This window comes from Schistocerca serialis, chromosome 6 (assembly GCF_023864345.2).
Source record: "Schistocerca serialis cubense isolate TAMUIC-IGC-003099 chromosome 6, iqSchSeri2.2, whole genome shotgun sequence".
In the NCBI taxonomy this organism is placed as follows: domain Eukaryota; kingdom Metazoa; phylum Arthropoda; class Insecta; order Orthoptera; family Acrididae; genus Schistocerca; species Schistocerca serialis.
The window spans coordinates 319,675,538-319,702,694 of NC_064643.1; positions in this window are offsets into that span (position 1 = coordinate 319,675,538).

The window sequence follows — 27,157 nt, forward strand, 5'->3', positions numbered from 1 at the left end:
GAGAGAATAAAGCCCGTGCTATTACAATGTGTCGCTGAGCCAACAAGGTTTCGTATTGCTGCGTTCTGATGCAGAAGTTTAGTAAATCACTCGTGTCTTTTATTGGCTCTCCCCTATTCTCAGTCCGTGTTTTTGTGTGATCGTTGAAGGCTGCACCAATATGACGCCATCGGTGCGTCTGTCAATTGCGTAGCGCGACACACGCATTGGGAGTGGAACGCCGAGAGTGGGTCTCGCAGCCAACACCCCCGCACAGAGCTTCCTGGTCGATGGCGGCGCTGACGGGCGTTTCATTTGTTCGCAGGCGAGCGGAATTAATCTCCTCTCATCGGACGGCCACCAGAAAAAGAACGGCATTCCAGTAATTTCCATATCGCGTGATGCTCACTAATGGCGGAGTGGCCTCCCTTGTTCTCCTCCGCAAAAAGAAAAAGGAGGCGCCACCAGACGAAGAGTGGGAGGAAGGGGGATGAGGGGGGGGGGGGGGGGGCTGTACTACGTCAATGGCCCGCGACGTCACCACATGGATGACCGCGCCCGTTATAGCCCTCCTACTCACGTCCTGTCCTATCGTTTCGCAGTAGTCACTACCGTTGCCGCCCATCTAATGACAACACGCGAACGAACACCTCTGCCACAACGTGTTTTGCCTTTCATAAAAGACTTGTTACCATATAGCAACCTCGGTGAAACGGACAAGTTTGTGTTGCACAGCCATCCAGGATAATATTTCCAACTGCGCTGTATTATCTATCTCCGTGAATAGCATTTAGGTGTGGATCGATATGGCGCTCGGCAGGTGGGAACTCAGTTAATCCCTCAGCACCATTATCTGACCAGTTATAAGGTTTTTATGTGTCTCCTACAACTAAAAAATAATTCACTTTTACTGTACTGAGACGAAGATGAGTGAGCGCGCTGCACGAGTAGTGAATAAGGTTCAAAAATGGCTCTGAGCACTGTGGGACTTAACTTCTGAGGTCATGAGTCCCGTAGAACTTAGAACTACTTCAACCTAACTAACTCAAGGACATCACACATATCCATGCCCGAGGCAGGATTCGAACCTGCGACCGTAGCGGTCGCGCGGTTTAAGACTGTGGCGCCTAGAACCGCTCGGCCACTTCGGCCGGCAGTGAATAAGATTCGTGACTCTGTGTTGAATGTAATGTGTGGCGCGCTTGATTGCCAGTCTTTTCTGCAGCGCTGGGACATTCTTAATTGGCACATAATCGCGAGCAATTGAGTTTTCATAGAAGGAGACCTGATATTTTTAATACGATACGATATTGCAGTGCCTGTTATTCTGATGATGCGGAGACCGCAGCCGTTATGAAACACATCAGATGAATTCGCAATTGCAAATAATGACTACCATTAGTTCTAGATTGGAATGACGACAATGAACATTTGTGCCCTTTTTTATGAAGCCATTTGGCTATCCGTGCATGAGTCACTGTCAGACCCAAACTTCCATATGTCGTCAACTGCTGGCCCTGGTGGCCGAGCGGTTCTAGGCGCTACAGTCTGGAACCGCGCGACCGCTACGGTCGCAGGTTCGAATCCTGCCTCGGGCATGGATGTGTGTGATGTCCTTAGGTTAGTTAGGTTTAAGTAGTTCTAAGTTCTAGGGGACTGATGACCTCAGAAGTTAAGTCCCAAAGTGCTCAGAGCCAGTTTTGTCGTCAACTATACTTCTGGTCTTGAGTTGTGCACGGATAGGCAAATGATGGGCCGGCGCTGTAGCTCAGCTTGTTCGGCCAGAGTTAACTGCCTGCTGCAATAAAGAACTGAGTGAACGGATCAACGATGAACTTGAACTGGTGTCGTGGGACGTACTCCATGGACAAATACAACCAACATTAACTGAGATTTTTTAAAAAGATGGTTAGGTGACCTTTCGCGATAAGCTGGAAAACCGGGTTCGAGTCCCGCGCTGGCAGAAATTTTCATTGTCGTCATTCCATTCTACAGCTGATGATAGTCATTATTCACAATTGCGAATTCATCGGATGTGACATTTTCGAATGTAGGAGAAATGATCTGAAATTATTATGAAGATGAAAAATTGTTTGTAAAAATATGTAATTGATACTATGGATGGAGAAGGTTTTTGAAGGAGTGTTTCAAGGTAGACAGTGCATGCGCGAGAATAAATGTTTGTCTGCCAGAACTACCTTTGTTTAACATTATTGTTAATTTGATATCTTTGTTTCCATTATGTCACAAGTAACGCAATTAGTTTTAATATCTGTAAATTTTTTAGTAATGAGAAAATTTTGTAATTGATGGAGTCGTCTAATGTTGACAATAATCAGCGTTTAATTTTTCAAGAACGAACATTTTTAAAGCAAACCCTCCTTGCCATTCTTAGTAAGGTTTTTAATATCCTACACCACACGCAGCCACAGATTGTTTCTGACAACTAAAAAGCAAACTTTGCACTGTGTAGTTCAATTTTTATTTAGCTGCTGCATATGCTGATTTGTATTTGCTTTCTAAGAGTGTCGGTAGACACATCAGGTGTTGTGCTAAGCAAAGCCGATTAATTTACAGTGAATAATGTAGATAATCTCAAACAGTTAATTTACTTGTGAATAGACCAGTATTTTATTTTTGTAGTCACTGGAAGTCAGAAACTGGGCTTCATATGACGTAGTTTTCATAATGTACTTCATTATAAAGTTTTAGTTAAACAGTTCTCAATTCACTTTGGAGGTGTGGCGGTGGGACTTGTAGTCCCGTACCACCCTCTGACGGTGACAGTACTACATGAGTCAGGCAGAAAAATTTAGCCTAACTTGGGCAGGTATGATTGGAAAGTATTGGACGTAGAATGGGGGCTAGTCCCGCCAAAGGATGCGTCCGTGGTGGGCGTGCCAGACCTATCGTTAGCCATGGTCGGAATCCGATTCCTCTAGGATGGTTAGGGGAACCGGATGTCAATGCCAGCGGCGTGGAAGTGTGGTCCCAACGTGGCGTAACCCATGGACAGTGTCCCGCGAGGCATCCACTTTCTCATAGAGCCGCCGCGCGTTGTTGCGTATGGTCGTCTTTAGGGGGACGATATCCACTTCCTCGTGGAGAGTGACAATTCTCGTGAGTGGCGGGGCGTGCAGGCTCCACCTGAGCACCTTGTTCTGCAGGCGCTGCAATGTCCGCATCCTGGTGACACCAATCGTGGCCCATGCAGCAGATCCATACGTGAGGGCAGGCAGGATAACTGTTCGGTAAATACGGAGCTTGGTATGCAGGTTAAGTTCCCTACTGCGAAAGAGCGGGTACAAAGCCCTGGTTAGCTTTTGCCCCTTGTTGGTGACATACTTCGCATGACAGTGGAAGAGCAACTTGTGGTCCATCTGGACCCCGGGTTGGTGGTTGTCGGAGACCAGGGCACCTGCACACCTGCAATCGAGATATTGCGGCGGAGGACTGAGCGCCGTTTCGTGAAATAAACTGCCGTAGTTTTGGCGGCATTGAGAGCTATTTTGTTTGTCCGGCACCAGGTGATAGTGGCGTCCACCTGTCGCTGGAGGCGGGCGACAACGGCGTCAGTAATGCGGCCAGTGGTGTATAGCGCTGTGTCGTCAGCGTATTGTGCAGGGTGGCACTCGGGGATGACCGGCATATCATTGACATAGATATTAAAAAGGATGGGAGATAGCACCGATCCTTGCGGAGTGCCTGCCGACAATTGGCGAATGCCAGAACGCATTCCCCGTTGAGCCACTAGGAAAGTCCTACCACGGAGGAAGTCATCCACGATCTTGACATAAATATCCGGTATAGGGGTCTGTGTCAGCATCTTGTGTACGAGGTTGTCTTGCCAGATCTTGTCGTAGGCGTTTTGCAAGTCCAGAAAAACGGCAGCTGTCGACATGGCAGTGTTGAAGCCTTTGCTGATGTGTTCAGTGATCCGTAGGACCTGAAGTTCAGCAGAGAGGTGCGAGGTGAATCCAAACTGTTCAGGACGGATCGTCCCAGCTGCTGCAAGAGGTTGGGAAAGTCGGTGAAGGATCACAGATTCAAGGACCTTCGCCATGGTGTTTAGGACGCTGATGGGCCTGTTGTTGGTGGGGACTGTAGGGTCTTTGAACCTCTTGGGGATCGCAATCAGCTTGGCTTGTTTCCACTGAGGGGGGAAAAGGCAAGATGTGAGACAACAGTTTAAAATCTTGGTGAACAAGATGAGTGGTGTGCGGGGAAGGTGGCAAACATGTTCATTTAAAATTCCGTCCAATCCAGGGGCCGACCGGCCACGTTTCCGTCGAAGGATGCGCTGAATTTCTGCCATGGACGTAAGAAGGGGAGCAGACTGGGGTGGGCGGTAGCGGAAAGCACCAACAGCTGTCAGGACTTCATGTTCTTCCTGTAGTTCGTTCGGAGAAAGGTCCTGGACCAGAGGGCGGTTTTGGGCCTCGAACGCATCTGCCAGGATTTCCACAATTTGCAGGGTATCATATGACAAGCCCCCTGCTGTGCGAATAGGATGGGCAGTCGCTGGCTTAGAACGCCGCAGGGTGCGAATGACAGCCCAGTCAGATTTTTGATGGAGTAGGAAAGTGGACATCCTGTCCTCCCACTGTTCAGACCTCCATTCGGCGAGCCGGTGGCTGAGTTCGCGTTGGAGGCGTCTCATTTGGCGTTTGTCCTGAGGGTCACGAAACTGCTTCCACCTCCGGCGGTAGCGGTTCTTTTGCACCTTCAGCTCTCGTAACAGGCGGCAAATCGTCCATGGGTGTTAAATTTCGAGGTGCAGTGGAGGTGGAGAGTTTCACTGCTTTCTGTATTTTGGCGGTAAGGTAATCCACAGCACGGACTATATTGGCCGGTGTTGTCAAATCGAGGTCGTGTCGAGTGGTGTTATAAAGTACTCTGGCAAACTTGTCCCAATTGGTAAGCGTCGCAGTGCAACGAGCATCAAATGAAAGGGCAGCATTGGTGAGGTGCAAGAGTGCCAACTCATGGTCAGGGTCCAGTTCGTGGAGAGCTTCCGCGGTGACGGGTTTGAAGATGATCACATCTAGTACGTCTGGCTAGTAGTTCATACGGACTTCGATACTGGCAGCGGAGCGGTTAAATGATATTATTGTAATATTCCGGCTGCGAGTACCAGCGGTGATACGCTACCACAATTGAGATCACAACGCTCTTTGCTATTAAAAAGAGCATCTATGCCTTCTGTAATTTTGAAGATGAGGAACGCCAATTGGACATTGGTTTATGGGGGTCAGATACGTTATTTGCATATAGACGTAATTTGAAGTACAGAGGAGATACAACTTGTAATCGCAATTATCAACAATAAGAAATTTATTTTGTGAAAAAGAAGGTAAATATCGTCTATGAACTTTTATTCGATGTTAGATACTCGGACCTTCATAAAACGATTATTGTGTTTAGCAATCCAGTGCATAGTGATTTCTTCTCAAATTAACAATACTGGGCGAATCTGCTACTATCACGGTCCGAACGACGCGGAATATTTCGCCGTCAGCTTCTGTGTTAAAGACGTTCCCTCAGCGACCAGTTTGTTAGTAAGAAGATACCATACAGCCACTGCCGTTCAACATTCTCATTCTGAAAGTGTTTCCAGAAAATCTTACGGCGACTGTGAGTACTTCAGCTGTCACGGCAGACGGAGGTTTCATTGGGAGGTGTAGCAGTTTTCTTTGACTTTGCCTGGCGTTCTCTGAGAAACGGAAACCTCCGACCACCAACTCAACCAGTACCTAACCCGGCCTCTCCTTACAGCAGCCATGAGGAAAATATATTCATCTATAGAGAAATTGGCCGGCCAAAGTGGCCGTGCGGTTAAAGGCGCTGCAGTCTGGAACCGCAAGACCGCTATGGTCGCAGGTTCGAATCCTGCCTCGGGCATGGATGTTTGTGATGTCCTTAGGTTAGTTAGGTTTAACTAGTTCTAAGTTCTAGGGGACTAATGACCTCAGCAGTTGAGTCCCATAGTGCTCAGAGCCATTTGAACCATTTTTATAGACAAATTGTTTCACATATTTTTATATTAGACAGGTCAAACTTTTAAAATCTATGCATCTAAAAAAAAAAAATTCTAAAGAGAGTTTAAACGCAGTACCTATTTTCTCTGTGTCAGAGTCAAAGGTCAAGTTAATTAATTCTTCTTTTACGACTTAACAGTTAATGTGAGAGTGACGTCCTAATGACAGGACTGCTTGCAAGTTAGGGAACTTGTTAGAATTTTGTATCATTTCCATGTATGTATGCTATTGGTAAGAAGTGTACCATAACGTGTGTTTCTGTGTTGTATACCTTGTCCTTGTTCGAGACCACAAAGGGGTCAGAGGGGCCGGTGCATCTCAATAGATCACCCGAATGTCCAGGCCGCAGACTAGCAACACCAAGTTTACCCGTCTGGAATCCAACAGTGTCACTTTCTATAGAGTCTTCCTATTTCTATTAGCTATAGATGAAAATTTTAAAAAGCCCTGTGTAGATATGTTCTGATTTTATCTGTGTATTTTGAAACTACGTGGGTCGTGAGAAGATTTTTTTGTTTAGTGAGGTAAATGGATATGAGCGTTTGGCGTCATTGGCCGGGAGGCCCCGTACGGGGCAGGTCCAGCCGCCTTGGTGCAGGTCTTATTACATTCGACGCCACATTGGGCGACCTGCGCGCCGGATGGGGATGAAACAATGGTGACGACAACAGAACACCTAGCCCCTGAGCGGAGAAAATCCCCGAGGATGGGGATGAAACAGTGGTGACGACAACAGAACACCTAGCCCCTGAGCGGAGAAAATCCCCGATTCAGCCAGGAGTCGAACACGGTCCCCTTAGGACGGCAGTCCGTCACGCCGACCATTTAGTTATTTGGGGCGGACTGTTTAGTAGTTTATGGTTAGAACACGCGCTCACTCGGGAACGGAACGTGAACAGAATACAAAGGAAAATAGTCAGTTGAGGAGGTGCTTTCCGCTGGTAGTTTAGTACCTGTAATGACCACAGGTAGGCCTGAGGAGCTTAAATTTAAACATCTATGACTATTAGTACATCCCAAGCGATGCAGACATTAACTGAAAATCAACAATGGATGTCTGGTAAACTGCAATCTGTAGCAACTGAACAGACTAGGATAGCTTCCGCACAAGAATCAATGGCAGCGGAATAAGACAAAATTTCCACTATAGTTCATACGGTAGCAGTAGAACAGGCAAGTCTGTCTGCTAAACAAGACGATCTCGTTAAGCAGCAGGAGGCACTAGTAACTAAACAAGCAAATATCAGGCTAACTATGCCAGATATTAATGCTATGGTTGAGTTTCAAATGCGAAGTGGAACATTTTAGGCATTCAGAAAAGTGATCTTGCTACGGAAATGGCAAATCTTAAGCTGTCGCAGGAGAAAACTCATTAGGAAATCTCTAAAATCCAAACCGAAGTAAAAGACGTCACCGAAACCGTAGATTCTCTTGTGTCTAAATTGGAACTTGTTAAATCAGATTGGGTGGAAGTTATAGAAGAGAGGGTGACACATATTGTTAATGAACAACTGTAAAACGCTGTGCAAAACGTTTAACTGGCTAATGTATCGGATTCCACAAGGATCCAGATTGATAGAGATGTGATAATCCAACAATTTGGTGAAGAGTTCTTGAAGTGGAAAGACAGTATAATCATATCAACTGAAGAATTTTCCTAGTCAATAAAGGAAATAAGAGCGAGTGGTTATGACACACTTGCGACATTTTCCGACGAACCGAAGCAAAATGTAGTGAATTCGCCATCAATGATGAGTAGCCCGACGCCTTCGACAAAAAGTGCACATGTGGTTGTGACCCTAAGGAGAAGCTCCTAGAGCACCGGCAGCTCCAAGCCATCTGTCTGGAGAAGAAAACTGTTAATGCCGTCGTTTTCATTCGCGGGTTCAGAGGAGTTTTACCACGTGTATGGATTTCTTTTGTCGCTGGCTACGTACAAGGGGAAGGTAGTTTATGGTGCACGGATATTATGGAAACCTGTGGCACCTACGAGGATTTTGAGCTAGCGTTCTTGAGTAGGTATTGATCCAAGGGAATTCAAGAACGACTGGTAAAAGAGATTTATAATCCAGAACCATTTTCAGTCAAGGATGGGAACTTGCGTCTGTACTTTGAGAAGTACCTGCATAAAAGAAGATGCTGGGAGACTCCAGTACCGCATGTGGATATTTTGAAGATTATGAAGCGAAGTTACTGGTCGAGATACGTGAAAAACTAATGTATGCTCCCGAAGACAATGTTGAAGAACTCCTCTCTGTCGTCGGCACCATCGACCTATTAAACGAGGACTTACGAGCTACATATCATGGGAATGGGTCGTCGACTAGTGTAAACAAGAACTTTGCATATCACCCAAGACCGAGCAGCAATAATAATAGTAGGGCGCAACAGAGCTCAGGCTTCCAAGCTCAGCATAACAAACGACAGCTGAACGGCGGCCGAAGATTGAATGTCAGTTAGGTGTAGTTTCAGCCTCGCTGCCCAAAAAATTAACCTAAGGAGCGAAGGTTCAACTCGATGCAAACCACGATCGAAATCATCACAACCAACATAGTCAGAATAATCACCTGTTCCACCGGAATAACCCGAACTGGCAATCACAAAATATTAACCAGCGATCTCCGAATATAAATGACTGGAGAGAGCAACCGCCAGTGATTACAGATGTCACTGACGATCTCAGAACCCATGCGTTAAACTAAAGAAAACCGTATCGTGCCCCGGAGAATCGGTCGGGTGTGATGTATGAGGCTATGGCAAGAGAGTTGCCATGTTCCAATGCAATGACAGACAGACACTAAGAGATGAACTTACACATGACGCCCAGCAGTGTACAGCCAAGCGTATGACCGTTCCTATACCGGCGATGTATAAAAAAGTCTATGGCCATACCATTAGGGTAATTCTTGATACAGGAGCAAAAGTTCATGCAACCTCCGGAACATTGTTTGAGAGGCTGACGACACCGGAAACTATCAGTCTTTCCTGTGAGTAATTGTGTATATACAGTTGCAACCGGTAACAGGGCACAAAAGGTAAAGATACAGACTCTTATTCAATCAAGAATAGGAAATGTAGAGGCTTTATATAGGTTCCTAGTAATAAATAAATTAATAGAGGACTGTATTTTGGGTACTGAGAATATCCGGGTGATGGACGTAAAATTCGACTTCTCTGCAGTCTGTGCCTCTTTTAAGATTAACGATGAGAATGTGTGTGTGGAGCTGATTAGAGGAGACTATAGCCACGGAAGATTTTGTTGGGGTTCAGCTATTAAGCTTGTAAGGTGTTTCAAGAAGAATCGGAGATTAAATGCAGAAGAGGTTTATCAGATATGAACATCAGCTGATTTTGTATATCAAAAGACGTCTGAATCTAACTGTTTGGACCATCTGCAGCGAAAAAAATTGGCAGACTTATTGCAGCAGAATATCAATGTCTTTAGTGAAAAACCGGGTGTAGTGAAAGGCTATGTGTGTAATTTAGAAGCGTAGTACATATTGCCAAAGTTTTTATCCTGTACCTTGGCGACTCCGACGATCTGTCGATGAAGAGTTGCAGCGCATGTTGGACTGGAAGTTGATTCAGCTATCCACAAGGTCATACTGTAGTCGTTTATTGGTTGTCCCTAAACCAGAGGGCAAAGTTCGACTAGTTTTGGACGCAAGACAGATAAATAAGATTATAGGTCCTGTCCGCACTCATCTAGAAAATATCAATGAGGTTATAGAGAACTTTCATGATAATAAATTCTTTTCAACTTGTGATCTGAGAACTTCTTACTTGCAGATAATGCTAAGTCTTGAATCGAGGAAGAACACAGCATTTGTTTATGCAGGGAGAAGGTCTCATTTTAAACTTCGTCCATCTGGCCTAAATGTTAGCTGCTTCAAAATGGCTCAAATGGCTCTGAGCACTATGGGACTTAACATCTATGGTGCCGGCCGCGGTGGTCTCGCGGTTCTAGGTGCGCAGTCCGGAACCGTGCGACTGCTACGGTCGCAGGTTCGAATCCTGCCTCGGGCATGGATGTGTGTGATGTCCTTAGGTTAATTAGGTTTAAGTAGTTCTAAGTTCTAGGGGACTGATGACCACAGCAGTTGAGTCCCATAGTGCTCAGAGCCATTTGAACCATTTTGAACATCTATGGTCATCAATCCCCCAGAACATAGAACTACTTAAACCTAACTAACGTAAGGACATCACACAACACCCAGTCATAAATGTTAGCTCTGGTGTGTTTAGCAATCCAGTGCATAGCGATTTCTTCACATATTAACTATACTGGGCGAATCTTCTACTATCACAGTCTGAACGACGAAAAATATTTCGCCGTCGAGAGGTTCCCTAAGCGACCAGTTTGTTAGAAAATATCATACTCCACTGTTGTTAAACCTCCTCATTATGAAAGTGTTTCCAGGAGATCTTACGGTGACTGTGAGTACTTCAGCTGCTATGAGAGACGGTGTTTTCATCGGGAACTGTAGCAGTTTTCTCCGAATTTGCCTGGTGTAATGTGAAAACCGGAGAAATGGGAACTTCCGACCCCCAACTCATCTTGCACCTAACCCAGTCTTTCCTTACAGCAGCCACAAAGATAACGTATTCATCTACACGCAAATTTTTTCACAAATGTTTTATTAGACTGGTAAAAAATTTAAAAATTTATGCATCTACGGAAAGATATCGGAAGAGAGTTTAAACACAGTACCTGTCTTATCTGTATCAAAGTCAAAGGTCAAGTTAATTAGTTTTTCTTTACGACATAGCAGTTCATTTTGCTCTTCAGCTCTATGAGAGAGTCCAACAACTCATGACATAATGAGATTTTCACTCTGCAGCGGAGTGTGCGCTGATATGAAACTTCCTGGCAGATTAAAACTGTGTGCCCGACCGAGACTCGAACTCGGGACCTTTGCTTTTCGCGGGCAAGTGCTCTACCAACTGAGCTACCGAAGCACGACTCACGCCCGGTACTCACAGCCTTACTTCTGCCAGTATCTCGTCTCCTACCTCAGTGGTAGAGCACTTGCCCGCGAAAGGCAAAGGTCCCGAGTTCGAGTCTCGGTCGGGCACACAGTTTTAATCTACCAGGAAGTTTCATATCAGCGCACACTCCGCTGCAGAGTGAAAATCTCATTCTGGAAACATCCCCCAGGCTGTGGCTAAGCCATGTCTCCGCTATATCCTTTCTTTCAGGAGTGCTAGTTCTGCCAGGTTCGCAGGAGAGCTTCTGTAAAGTTTGGAAGGTAGGAGACGAGATACTGGCAGAAGTAAGGCTGTGAGTACCGGGCGTGAGTCGTGCTTCGGTAGCTCAGATGGTAGAGCACTTGCCCGCGAAAGGCAAAGGTCCCGAGTTCGAGTCTCGGTCGGGCACACAGTTTTAATCTGCCAGGAAGTTTCAACTCATGACATGGCAGTCTCATCCCAGGACCATACATTTTCAGTAGAGGAGAGATCGAGAGAACGTATTGGCCGAATTAACAGTCGATACACTCTGTATCGAGATATATCAGGACGGTATAGGCAACAAGCAATCCTGCGTTATCTTGTTGAAAGATTATGTAAGAGAGACCTTGAAGATATGGCACAAGAAGTAGCCTTAACACGTCAGAAATCTAACGACTGCTGTACAGATTATCGACTATGCATTTCAAGATAAACCTTGTTATGTACCCAGTGGCGTCCGGTATTATGAGGGCCAAGTACAGGGCGCTGTAATGATACATTGTACTTCGGCGTAGGCGTTTTAGTTCTTTGTTACATGAGGGACTTAACAAATAAGTGGACTTCGATGGCAGTTTTCACTGCTACACGAGGAGTTTGCCGAATGTAAGCTTCCTGGAGTCGATGGCCGCGCAGATGAAGAATATCTTTGAAGCTGCGTGTAATTGTTGTGTTAACCGTTGCAAAAATGTAGACAATAAAATAATATAAATTAATGAATATTATGAAAAATTTCCAGTTCTGATCCAGCTGGAAGTGCTTTTGCATACATGCTGATAAATCGTGGCAGTAATGTGTTGAAACGTCCCCTTTGGACAATTGTACATGACTGTGCTTAACCTGACAGACAATATTTTTAGCGCAACGCAATATGACTTTCAGAAATCCCTACAAAAGAATGGCCCTGACTAATATTAACCTATGCATTTCACAAATCGCTTACCTCACAAAAATCTTGGTTACTCGAACTACTGCAATACAGCGAGCGCCACTATTGCCAGCTAAATAAAAGATTCGAACTACGGAAGGCACTAACTACTGATAGGCATAGTTAGCAAATGAAAGATTTTGATAGAGAACAAACAATGTATTTACCTTAATAGTCATAATATATATAGCAGTTCATGACAAATTACAAAACTCCGCCATCTCTCTCCCCACATCCACCACTGCTGGCGGCTCACCTGCAACTGCGCAACGCTACGCGCTGTTCACATCCAGCTGCCTAACACTACAATGGCGAGTATTACAACAATGCAAAGCAGCCACAGACTGCTACGTAACGTTGCCAATAAGAAAACATAAACAGCCTACTTACATAGCCCCCATGCTCCCCACAAAAAATTTTACAAATTGTTTTAGGCAGTGGCCAATAATGATTTGATAAAATTTTTCATAATTACAATAACAAAGATATCAAATGCACACACTTATTGATACAATGTTGGTAAAAAGCTAAAATTTTCTCACAGTCCATAAAGACAGTTCTGATCGTTTATTACAGTAAAATAGCAGTGTTTTTCTCAAAGTCTGAGCAGTAAAAGAAAATGCACACGGAAGTAATAGACTTTCATGCTGTCTTGAAGAAGTAGTGTTGTCCTTCCAATGGAAAGACAGTGCTGACTCTTGACATGCAGACAAGTAATGGGCCACAACAGAGCAAACCCACAGCAGAGTCAATCGAAGTTTTGAAGAGTATTGGTAGGTCATCACAGAGCAGACCCACTGTAGTCCTGGTAGAGATTACGATATTGGTGGGCCACCAGAGGCGCAGACCCACTGCAGTCCTTGTAGTAGAAATGGCCAGCAGCCATCTGTTGCGACTGTGCAGGTGCACAATCACCATCGAAGGGTCTTGCAGAGAATATAGCAAGTCCATAAACCACCACTTGTGCTCTCACAAAGTGTTTGGAATTGTCCATAGAACCAGCAATGCTGTTATCCAGTCCCTTGCGGAATTATTAACACACGTGCAAACACTAACAGTCCCTACTTCTCACATATTGTCCATATACTATGACCAACAGAAACGTGTGCAGTGAAATGTAACTTAATTTGAAGAACTGGTGTCTATACAATTATAAATTTACAACATGAAAATACAATTACAAAGGTACAAAAATACATCATTAAAGAATGTAACAGTACAGATAACATTTGTATCGAAATAACATATACATCAGTGTTACAGGAATTATGACATAAGTACATACATAAAAGATCGAATAACTTTCGAAACATCAACTTTACACATGAGCACTAAAACAGAACAGAATAAATAATGTCTAAACATCTTTACATAGTAAATAACATATTATAAATGCAAATTATATTTGTGGATAACAGGATTCCTCATCATAGTGAATGTAGCTTAGTACTAGAAAAATTCTACAACATAAGTCTTATCAGATAAACACTTAAAGACAGGAAGTACACAAATACACAAGGGTACACAAACACATAGCATAATAATACAAAAGGAAAGGACAGGGTTAGTTTTACTGCAGTATTTTGCAAACAAAACTTTCTTTACTTCTTGGAGATCTCCCTTCATTCGGTAATAATTGTTTTGGTTCCCATATTGTCTGTTTCTGTGGTTATCTCTGTCATATTCATTACTACGGAAGTGCGATCTTTCTCTGTAACTATTACTACTCTGCCAACGGTTGTCAGACGGGTGGTGTCTGTTTTGGTCACGATTTACGTTGAAAGAATATCCTCGTCATGTATTATTTCTATCATCGCGGAATTGTGACGGATGTGATCTTTAATTGTTGTGCTCCTGTTTTCGCGTTCCGCGAATATCAGTGTCAATTTCCAGTTCTTGTAAGAGCCCCTGAAAAGCTTCAATGTCGTCTTTGCAACGTCCTGCCAAAATAATATGCCGTAAATGTTCAGGTAATTTGATTAAGCAAATGCGGATGAGTTCTGAGGGGCTGTATGGGTTTGAAAGGTACTGATTCTTGTGCAACATGTGTTCAAAATATTTCACAAGACTGGAAAATTCAGATTGTTCGAAATGTTTCATCATTATGATGCCATGTTTTACTCGGTCTTGTGTGGCTTGAGACCAATATGCTGAGAGGAAGGCATGGTAAAACTCTCCTTCACTGTGGCAATCGTGAATGACCGATCGCATTCTTACAGCTGGTTCATTCTCTAAGTAGCCACACATAAATTCTAATCTGTGCTCTAATGACCAGTTAGGAGTAAAACAATGAGAGAATTGATGGAGCCATGCTTGTGGATGAATGTCGTTGCCAGAATTCTTAAATGTTTTGAATTTACGTGTAGTAATGAACAGCTTATAGTCAAAGTCATCATGTCGGCGAGTCGCATATCGGTCATTGTTACGTCGTTTCGGCGGTTCCATTTCAAAATTCGGTGCACCTTGCCAATTTCTTTCATAATTTCCGAAATGCGCTGTGTTATTATTTTGCCGCTTTTCCGCATTTCTAAGTCCCTCTTCCCGTGTTGGAGCGCGAGTGTCCTCTGAAATTTGTAATTTTTGTATTACTTGTGCCAACTGATCTTGTACTTCCCGAATTTCTCTTTTGTACTGTATATTGATTTGATTTTGATTGAATTTCCTAATTTGTTCGCACTCTCCTGTGTCATTAAAGACTACCGGTGTTGTGTCATTCAGATTATCATCTACCTTCGTAGATAAATTAGTGAACTGATCCGAAAGTTCGGCTACTTTCTCCGATAGTGTACTTATTTCCTCAGTTTTTCTGAACCAAGTTTCAGAGTATCTACTGTGTCCTTTAAGTTTTCCTGAGTTTTTGCAAGTTGCGTAACCGAATCGGTAGATGCAACTGAGTCAAATTTAGCTTGCAAGGTCTCATGATTTTCATGAACAATAGTTTGCAGTTCTTTTATGGCTGCTTCGTGATTCTGTAATGCATTTTCATGCCGCGAAAAAATAGGTTGAAAATGCTCACAAATTTGTGTTTTTACGTCATTACAGACTTTATGACATTTCGATTCGATTTTATGTAACTCAGTAGTTAAATCTTCACGTGTTTGTTCAAGTGTGGTGTCTAACGTTTGAAGATTTTGTTCCATTGTGTATAACTTTTGAAGATTTTGTTCCATTGTGTCTAACTTTTCAAGCTTTTGTCCCATTTGTTGCATTAATTGTAATAACAATGCACTGGTGTCTGAAACATATTCCTCAGTGCTTCTCGGCAGTGAATTTGCACCGGCAACATTCACATTTTGCCAAGCGGAAAATGTGTCTTGACTCAATGAGAAAACGATGAGAACCCAAAACCTGAGACTACAGTATTTGCAATATTGTGTTCTGTCATTCCCGACTCCTGAGGCGAGCAGTTGCCGACCGATCGATCGATAATGCTTCCCTGTTCACTACCTGTTTCACTGTCTACACCATTATTTGACGCCCGCTCCATTTCCCTATGCACAGTTACCAACTTACTACTTTGAATATTAGTTAATACATTACATGGTGGCGCTAACACACTTTTTTCGTCTTCACTGTCATTTCTCAGTTTACTTTGGAGCGTTTTTCACACTCTATTATTGTCACAATATTTCACACGACAACACAGAAAAGCACAATTTGAAGAGCAAAAATAAGAGAACACATTAACATAGCACTGAAAATAATATGTAGTTAATTGCAAGCGCAGCTGCGAAATACTTGCTGCAAATCTACAGGCATGCCACAACTGTTTTACTGTACAACAATGAAAGACTGCAACTACAAAGGAGATTCTCTCTACAATTACACGCTAGCAATAAACAAGAGCTACACTAATTACACAAACTACAAGAAAAAATCAGAAGATTCCAGTGAGGTATCCTCGGCTAAGGGTCGACATATGAAACGTCCCCTTTGAACAATTTATACATGACTGTGCTTAACCTGACATACAATATTTTTAGCGCAACGCAATCTGACTTTCAGAAATCCCTACAAAAGAATGGCCCTGACTAATATTAACCTATGCATTTCACAAATCGCTTACCTCACAAAAATCTTGGTTACTCGAACTACTGCAATACAGCGAGCGCCACTATTGCCAGCTAAATAAAAGATTCAAACTACGGAAGGCACTAACTACTGATAGGCATAGTTAGCAAATGAAAGATTTTGATAGAGAACAAACAATGTATTTACCTTAATAGTCATAATATATATAGCAGTTCATGACAAATTACAAAACTCCGCCATCTCTCTCCCCACATCCACCACTGCTGGCGGCTCACCTGCAACTGCGCAACGCTACGCGCTGTTCACATCCAGCTGCCTAACACTACAATGGCGAGTATTACAACAATGCAAAGCAGCCACAGACTGCTACGTAACGTTGCCAATAAGAAAACATAAACACCCTACTTACAGTGTATGTTAATGTATGCAAGATGTATGTTTTATGCGTTGAAGGGAACATAAATCTGTTGTATAGTGATTTGTTTGATGTTATTCTAACCAAGACATTTTTGAAAATTGCCTATTGAGGAGATATTTCAAAGAATTGACAGTAGTTGCTTAATACTAAAAGGCCGCTACGATTCTAAAGTGATGCTCTTTGAACATTTCTGAAAACTAAACATTACAATTACATGAATTTGACGAGCGAGACATCGTCTATCAGTGATAAGTGTAGTAACTAACTATCCCCAAAACAAGTGATCATAGTGGACACGAATTTTAAAATATTAATTAACAGTTGACTGAAATTAACTAAGGAAATCTTACACGCTGTCGTGACGCCACAACTTGAAGCTGACGTCCAATATGTTAATTATCCCAACTATTAGCTTGGTGGAAGCAGTTTGATCAAAGATGCCAGCATTCGTCATTTACAGGTTTACTAAGCAGTCTGATTATAGTCTGAAGTGTAGGGGAATCACATTTCATTAGCAAGTGGACTCGTTCAAGCAATGACTCCTTTGTATATATAATTTGGGGTTGTGCTGTTCAGATGTACCTTAGTGGTCTTATTTTTGTTAATTGACGCTAGTTTATATATGAATCCAACTCGAAAAGTTCTCTAAGTGAACGCTGTGAGAAGGAAAGATTGGAAACCAACCAAACATACCAAAAGGCGTTCTCTACATTTTCGAGAAGAGGAAATGACCGAACATCAGGTTTGTTAGTCCTTATTAGGCAAGATCTCGGATTACAAAAGCTGCCTTTCCATATCACATACGCTCCTTGGTTATTCGAAAGGCATAAAAAACTAAGTTACATTAAGTAGACGAAAAGTGTCGCATTACTGGATCAGATATGCACTTAAGCTCATAAAAACACCTGAAAATGTTTTCCTGATATTTTGTTATTCGCGATCGCACTGTTTATATTAAAAACTACAGTTGTCTGCACAGGACAGAAATTGAGAACGAGAAGCAATCGTAAACAGTAGTCTCATCTAACATGGTACCGACAGCTCGAAAGAAACGTACAGCGTAAGACTGTAACTCCGTCCCTCCTTATTACAGTTCCATAGCGACACCGCCGTCGTAGGCTGCCGCTGGGTGTCATAGCAGCGCAATCAACTACGCCCTCTTCCGCAACATTATGTTTGAACATTTTGATATTTATTATCGCGAAACGAAAGAGACATTCTGCCCACAATTTAATCTCAAGATACGAATTACGTACCTACGTCGAGAAAATTAAAATTTTGCGGAAGTGAATGAAGTGCGATCCAAGTGACAGCATCTGCGATGAACGACAATACTGATTTCACGTCCGATGCCGCATAGTCATTACGGAAGTATCCCACACAAGACGGGTTGCACGACAGCAGCCCAGGTGACGATGACGAATGCAATGTGGCAATGTGTATGGGCTTCGCGAGTCCCCACATGCGACACTTTCATCATGACGATGCAACTGGGAACATGTAAATCTCGATAAGCCGACGGGGAATTGTATAGTCGTCTTCCAGAATACGAGTGTGGAGCGGGACCTCATTCATTATTATTTCTGGAAGGATATTATTTTGATTCTTATTTTTAACTGTGTTGTTGAATCAAGTTTCATTCTATATGAAAATGGGAAATCCCGAAAATTGGAACCATACTTTAGTCATTCTAATACAAGGAAAGGACTCACAAAAAAAAAATCGCTTATAAACCTGATGCGAGATATACACTAGCATAGACATATTTTAATCTGTCGGTCACAAAGAACAAAAGTTATATTGAAAGTAATTATCAGTTACTAGTTTTTTCGAAGTTGAAAGTTTTGAAAAAGTTGCAAGTTTAGTTTCTACAAATTTTTACTACCACCATTTACAAACAGGGTATCAATTACTAAGAATATATAGAGGGGAGTGTTTTATCTAGAGGATTGTGAACATGAGAGCATCCAACGTGTTTTTCTTTTTTTAGGTACTGCAGACTAGCGTTTGATTTTAGTATCACATGAAGAAGTGCGGACTACAGACTGCTACAAGCACTTTCCCTCATATTCCAGAGTTTTTGCTGTTGTTAGACAAGAGCTTGTGTTGTGTGCAGCATTTGTAACTATTCAGAGTTCTATACATTTATGTTCTGTGTAATGTATCAAAACTATCTGTAATATATTGCTACTTAGTAAATTACAGAATTGCCTGGAAACTACTTTTTTTCTTTTTATACTAGGGCAGCCACAGTCTCACATGTTACAGTGGACCTGTGTCGTCCGTTGCTTTACATGGGGCTACAGGAAGATACTTTAATCGATCAAGTAGCAGGTTCATCGTGGTTTCAACAGAGAATGGACACTGATCATTGACGATGGTTTCGCCAATTGGGAAGGCTGAGAACTCTACCTAACCAGCTAATCTGCAACGTTCTGTAATAGCTCCCTGTACTATATCACATAGCGTTATATATACCAGAAAATCCAACTCAAAAGTTTGGAAGCCAGTTGTCGGACTCTCTAGTCGACTTCAGCAAATAACGCTCTTGCAGACTGGTGGACTTTTAATTCAGTTTTCTATTTACATGTTATAACACCTTCATATAAACTCTTGTGTTATACAGTATGATTGGTCAACCGATTATGTGTAATTAAAGGTCTACTTTTTAAAACTAGTTGTATAACGCTTGGATGGTAAAGTCTTAATTTGCCTGTAGCTTACCACTTTGTATCTTGAAACATAAGAAGGTCTTTTAATATGGGACATGGGATATTTACAAATTAATTTAGTTTCATTAGTGGAGTAGGAGTTTTACGTTTCTTGAGAAGGGAAATTCTTGCTTGTTTCCAGCAGCTTGTAATCTCCCCACAAAAATATTGTATACATAATAATATGATTATGAATAAGATTCTAATTTTAGTATAACCTCAGAAAAAATTGGTTCCCATTTATAACCTCCCTACAGAAATTCATTCACATTTAACCTCTACACAAAATTTGTTTCCCATTTAATGTAAGCTCGAAACAGAAAAATACCTAATCCTCATAATAAAAAATAAATTCAGTACCCTGGTAAATTTTGGACGACATCAGTGCTGCGTCATGGCCCTGTAAGATCATTCTAAATAAAACAGCAAAAATTCTTACCTCAATAAAGTCGCCAACTATCTGCTCTTAAAATAACCTTTTTCCGGCACAGCTCTGTGCAATGCTGGCCGATAGATTTGTCATTTATGAAAGGAAGCAACTGATTTTTCTTTTGCAACAATCGGAATGATCATGGATGGGAGAAATTAGTAAATCTTTAAATTGAAATGAATGCTTGTAAAAAAAAATTACTTTATATCACAAAGATTATTATTAGGACATTTTTAAAACATTTACATCGTAGTTCACATAACATTACTAGGTATGCGCGAGGCTGCTTTTTACCTTATACAATAATACTCAGGCACCGGCATCACTGCACCGCGACCGGCCAGCCAACACGATACACCAGACCAGAACGGAGCAGACTCCCCACAAGCGCAGACTAGCGCAGACTAGCAACAGCTACACAGTTCGTACTGAGTCAACACTGCTCTCTGGTCAGCGATTCTCTTATACCTTGGATATCGCAGGCAGCGCATGAGCAATACATCGAAATTACATCTGCTCGGACCTCTTACATAAAATTACATCTTTATTACATCTGCTCGGACCTCTAGCATAAAATTACATCTGCTCAGACGTATTACATAACCCTCCACTGGGGGGGGGGGGGGGCAAGAATTTGGCAGCGATGGTGAGTCAATTGGACTTGCCATGAGCAACAAATTTTTCTTAATTAACTAAGTTTACAGTCACAGAGTATATACATATAGATATAAGTGCAGAACATGAAATTAAATAGAGTGCACATGCACTGAGTACAGAACATATCAAGAAATCACAAAATGTATACGCAATGAGTACAAAACATATTAACAAATGACATAAAGTGCACATGCACTGTATACCTTTTTACCATTTTACAAGAACTAGGATACGCAATGGGAACAAATTATATTAACAAATGACATAAAGTGCATACACACTGTAATACAGGACATATCAAGCAATGACAAAATGTATACGCAATGAGTATAAATCATATTAACAAATTACATGAAGTGCACACGCACTGTATATATTTCTCCCATTTTACAAGAACTAGTATACGCAATGAGTACAAAACATATTAACAAATGACATAAAGTGCACACGCACTGTAGTATTTTTTTTACCATTTTACAAGAACTAGGATAGGAAAGCGAGGGATTGCATCATGGTTGTAGCACAGTAGGTTGCATGTAGCTGCACTGAAAGTCCATATCTTTCTATAGAAGTACAACACCAAGTGAGACAATCTGAAGTATTAATCAGTGTAGCCAAGACACTGAAATGTCGTATTAATATTCAATGTTATCATTTGGTAGTACATTAGGTACACCAAAAAGTGGTACCATAATAACACCTCCATTGTTCAAGGTGGTGGACACCATGATGTGTCAACACCACACTCTTTCACCAATGTAGAATTAGTGCAGAAACCAAATATAGTGCTCCATGATCATAAGGATAGACAGGACAAACGGATATTGCAGTAATTTCCGGTAATTAGGTCAGAAGGTGAAGGACATTCTTATGCTAGTCATAATTGAGAATTACACTAGTCTATCAACCGATTTGAGTAATTGGTGCCACTCATTGCCTAGTTACTAAACATTTCTGTACTATGTATGAAGTATTACAGAATATTATTCATAAGTCATCTGATTACAGTGAACATTGGCACTCATTGGCCAGTTACAAACCATTTTATGCATTATTCAAAACAGGAGCTAATGAGTGTAGCATCAAGCTACTGGTATTCATATATAATAGCATGTAAGTGACATAACACAAATTTAAAATATAAGATACAGTGGCATTCATTGGCCAGTTACTAAACATATAGCAAGTATTGAATATTACAAAACATTTTTCATCATTCAAGTGACATACAACATATTTAAAATAATTATTGGTGCTCATTGGCCAGTTACAAACCATCAGAAGTCATCATTCAAAATGAGAGTTGATTACTAGCGTAGCATTTATAGAGTATAACAAACATATTATTTACAGACATTATTGGCATAGCATGTATGCATTATTACAAAATATCATTTACTATTACTCAGAACTCATCATTCAAGTGACATAGGACATATTGAAAATGTAACACACTGTAACTATTACTCAAGGCCTGTGATTAGAAAACATCATTCAGTATTACTTAGAACTCTCTTAAACTGGTAGTATTATTTGGGACTGGCAATACATTTTTTTTGGTGCTAGCAATGCATTGCGTTGGGATCGATAATTAATTGCTGGGGCATAACAATATTTGCTTTTGACTTATTGCTGCAAATGAGGATAGGTAATGTAATTCGCCATGAGTCAGCTGTAGTAACGTTATGAAACAAGTAGAGTATATGTGATCACATTCATGAATGACACACACAAATGGGTAAAAAAAAGGCAAGTACTAGAACAGGTTTAATGACTAACTGCTTATAGCACACTAATTTCATGAATTGCTTCTCCTAGAAAAAATACAAAATGGATTATTAAGCTGAAAGAAGAAACGCATATTACGCTGAAAAGTAGTGAACTTCGAATTAACAGGTAATGAAACGTGTACTCAATATGTATGTACTCTAGCTGTCCTTTCCAAAACATTCAGTCATTATACCATGCGACATAAGACATACTGTCAAAACGAACTGCAACAAATACTTAAATAACTACATAGCATTTCTTAACTAACAGTAAATATATAAACTTCATCATTATTCTCATTTGCAAAGAAAAACTTCATTATTCATATTAGCATAACTTTATTACTATTATCACCTGCAAAGAAAAACTTCATTATTCATATTAGCATATTCTTCATATAACTATTCATCATCATTCATTATCATCTGCAAAAAAGTCATTATTCTTTATTCATTATTCATATTACCATTTACTTCATACAACTATTCATAGTATAGAGTTCCTTATTCCTAGCATATTTCTTCACTAAGACTAAGATGTGTAGTTCTGTCTGACAACCTGCATCAATTGCCTCGTATTCTGAAAGAAAAAATTAGTTAAGACTGCTATCATACGATGTTTATAGTGTATTCTTGTTAGTGTTTGTTAATTCTGATCCATTTACTCTTCGTGACGAGGTATTGCATCTTCTTTCGTTCATTCCGAAAGTGAAATTCCCATTTCATAGTAATCCACTGTGGTTTGTATAATTTATTTCTTTTACACGTTATTGCTTTCTGAAAATGATGAATAAGGATTAATATCTTGCTGTTAAATCATATACCCATTAAATAAAAACTGGTTTCTAGTGATATAATTAAGCATACAGCATAGCATGACAGAAAACGTATTATGTCAAAAACGTAGACAGTGTTTAGGTGCAAAAATGTACACAGAGTATAATAATGTAGCAAAAAAAAAAAAAAAAAAAAAAAAAATTGTCACGATGTTGAGATGTCATAAGGCAAAATATCAAAGTCAACTGGTGTTTGTTATATCTTAAATATTTCATAGTGCATACAAACAAAACAGTAAAACAATCATACATAAAAAATGGAAAATGTGCACGGTCTCATATATAACGACAAGAAATGACTTTCTTTGTGTTCAGCTTGTATGTTGTGTAGTTGATAGAGGCGAGAGTTGAAGACTTAATTGGAGAAAGAATTTGATAAAATTAATATGTCACTAGATAGAATTGCATAATTGGTCATAAAATATGTACGTTTATCTGGAAAATTGTGCACAGTCTTATGTGTAACGACAAGAAAAGCGACCTGCTAACCTTACCTTGCCAGGCACTTGCCAAGGAAAAATATGATAATCATCAGTAAGTAGTCGCATAAACATAATTGCTTAAGTGGTCATAAAATATGTAAGTTTATCTGGAAAAATGTGCACCGTCTGATGCATCATTGGTCATATAAAAATCAGGAAATGGCATTACAGTGTGATAAATCATAAAGTATGTTCATTCAATAAAGGGTTTAATATTGGAGACATGGTGATTGCCTTTGCTTTTTCTGATTCTCAAAGTTTCGACGTGTACTACATTGAGGTGAGGAATGCTGCGAATTCGATATGGACCTGCGTATTGAAGCTCAAATTACTGCATCTATTCTTTCCTCTGTTGGATAGATAGTGTGTACGTACTAATATCTTCTGTCCAATGTGAAAGTCACGGCGTGTACAAACCTGTTTTTGCTGTCTTCTCCGGCGCTCTGCGGCACGTTTGATGTTGTTCAGCGCAATGTCAATTATTTCATGGTGTCGTAGTCGACGAGATGTAGGAAAGGATACTAATTCTTTAGTTTTGTTAGGTGGTTCAACATTTTTCAGTATAACAGTCGGAGATAGCATAGTAGATTCATTTGGTATGGAATTAATTACATCCTGGAATGAGAGTATGTGTGTGTCCCAATCAATATGTCTTTTATGGCAGTATAATCTACACAGTTTACCAGTTTCTTTCATAAGTCGTTCACAAGGGTTCGAAGAAGCGTGATACTTGGATATATAAATCGGAGAAATGTTTCTTGTTTGTAACATACGTGTCCATATATCAGATCGAAACTGTGATCCACTGTCGGAAATTACTTTCAATACATGTCCTACATGAAATAGAAAATGTTTTATAAATGCTTTCGAAACAGATTTAGCAGTAGCTTTGCGTAACGGAGTGAAGGTAACAAATTTCGAAGTGAGTTCAACTGTGACAAAGATGTAGCAAAAACCTCTATTAGTTCTGGGAATCGGACCAAAAATGTCTACAGCGGCCATGTGTCTCAATTTAACAGGTGCAATGGGATGTAATGGAGGAATATGTGAAGTCATAGCTGACCTAGAATTCTGGCAGATTTTACATGACGCTAAAACTCGTCGAATACGTTTCTCCATATTGGCAAAATATCAGTTCTGTCTCAGTATAAAAAAACATTTTCTGGCTCCGTAAAGTGCGTAACTTAAATGAGTATACCAAATTAATTTGCTAACAATCTCGTCAGGAATGCATAGTAACCAGTTGTTGCTGTCAGGGTGAGAGCGGCGAAACAGAATGTTATTGCGTACAGTGTAAAGGTTTCTGATGGTAACATTATTTCTATCTTACCAAAGGTGTTTAATTTCTTTCCACACGCTGTCTTTACTCTGCTCTTGTGCTATGTCTAGTAATGACGACGAAATAAAATTTTCAAATGCAACTTGTTGAATATACATGACGCTGAAATTTGCTTTGCGGAAGTTGGTTGCGATGTCTTGCTGATTGTTGCTGAGAGAACGGGATACTGCATCTGCTACAATATTTTGTGTACCCGGAATGTGAACAATTGTAAAATTAAATTTCTGTAAATAAAGTTTCCATCTGCTTAACCTGTCGTGTGTAAATTTTTCGGAAAGCAAAAACTGTATAGCTTTATGATCTGTGTAAACGGTAGTGTGTCTTCCATAAAGAAAATGCCTAAATCTCGTAATTGCCCATACAACACATAATGTTTCAAGTTCTGTAACAGAATAATTGCGTTCAGCAGGTGACAGAATGCGACTCGCAAAGGCGATGTTTTTAATTACTGTGCAACCATTTTCTTCAATTTCCTGAAAAATGTGTACGCCTAAAGCGGTGTTAGAACTGTCGGTGGCGATGGAAAAATTTCTAGTAAGATCTGGATGTGATAAAAGTGGTGCATTCAACAAAGCTTGTTTTAGATTGACAAATTCAGAATGTGCTTGGCTATCCCAGGACCAAATAGTGTTTTTACCCGTCAATTGACATAATCTAGGGGTGTCTAAAGCAGAGTAATGAATAAATTTACGAAAAAAGTTAATTAAACCCAAAAACCTGCGTAGTTGTTTCTTCGTCGTAGGAATAGTAATGTCACGTAGAGCTTGTGAAACGTCCCCTTTGAACAATTTTACATGACTGTGCTTAACCTGACACACAATATTTTTAGCGCAACGCAATCTGACTTTCAAAACTCCCTACTAAAGAATGGCCCTGACAAACATTAAACTATACCTTTCACAAATCACTTACCTCACAAAAATCTTCGCTGCTCAAGCTACTGCAATACAGCGAGCGCCACTACTGCCAGCTAAATAAAAGATTCAAACTACTGAAGGCACTAACTACTGATAGGGGTAGTTAGCAAATGAAAGATATTAATAGAGAGCAAACAATGTATTTACCTTAATATCATCACAAATCATAATATATATATATCAGTTCATGACAAACTGCAAACCTCCGCCATCTCTCTCCCCACATCCACCACTGCTGGCGGCTCACCTCCAACTGCGCAACGCTACGCGCTGTTCACAGCCAGCTGCCTAACACTACAATGGCGAGTATTACAACAATGCAAAGCAGCCACAGACTGCACACAGCACAGCCAGTGATTTTCATATTGAGCGCTACGTAACGTTGCCAATAAGAAAACATAAACAGCCTACTTACATAGAGAAAACATAATCAGCCTACTTACATAGAGAAAACATAAACAGCCTACTTACATAGCCCCCATGCTCCCCACAAAAATTTTTACAAGTTGGATGGGGCAGTGGCCAGTACAGATTTGAAAAAATTTCTCATAATTACAATAACAAAGAAATCAAATGCACACACTTATTGATATTATGTTGGTCAAAAGCTAAAATTGTCTCACAGTCCATAAAGACAGTCCTAATCGTACATCATAACAGTAATTACAGTTTTTTTTTTCACAAAGTCTCATTAGTAAAAGAAATTGCACACAGAAGTAGTGGATTTCCATGCAGTCTTGAAGAAGTAGTGTTGTCCTTCCAACGGAAAGACAGTGCTGACTCTTGACATGCTGACAGATAAAGGGCCACAACAGAGCAAACCCACAGCAGAGTCAGTCGTAGTTTGGAAGAATATTGGTAGGTAGGTCATCACAGAGCAGACCCACTGTAGTCCTGGTAGAGAGTATGGTATTGGTGGGCCACCAGAGGTGCAGACCCACTGTAGTCCTTGTAGAGATAATGGTATTGATGGATCATCAAAGATGTAGACCCACTGTAGTCCTTGTAGAGATAGCCAGCAGCCATCTGTTGCGACTGTGCAGGTGCACAATCACCATCGAAGAGTCTTGCGGAGAATATAGCAAGTCCATAAACCACCCCTTGTCCACTCACAAAAAATTTGTTTGACATGTCCTTAGAACCAGCAATGCTGTTATCCAGTCCCTTGCGGAATTATTAACACATGTGCAAACACTAACAGTCCCAACTTCTCACATATTGTCCATATACTATGACCAACAGAAACGTGTGCAGTGAAATGTAACTTACAAGTTAATAATATCATGAACTGGTGACAATTACAATTTTATAACAGAAGAATACAATAACAAAGGTACAAAATACATCATTAAAGAACATAACAATACAGATAACATTTGTAGTACAGGCTTTACA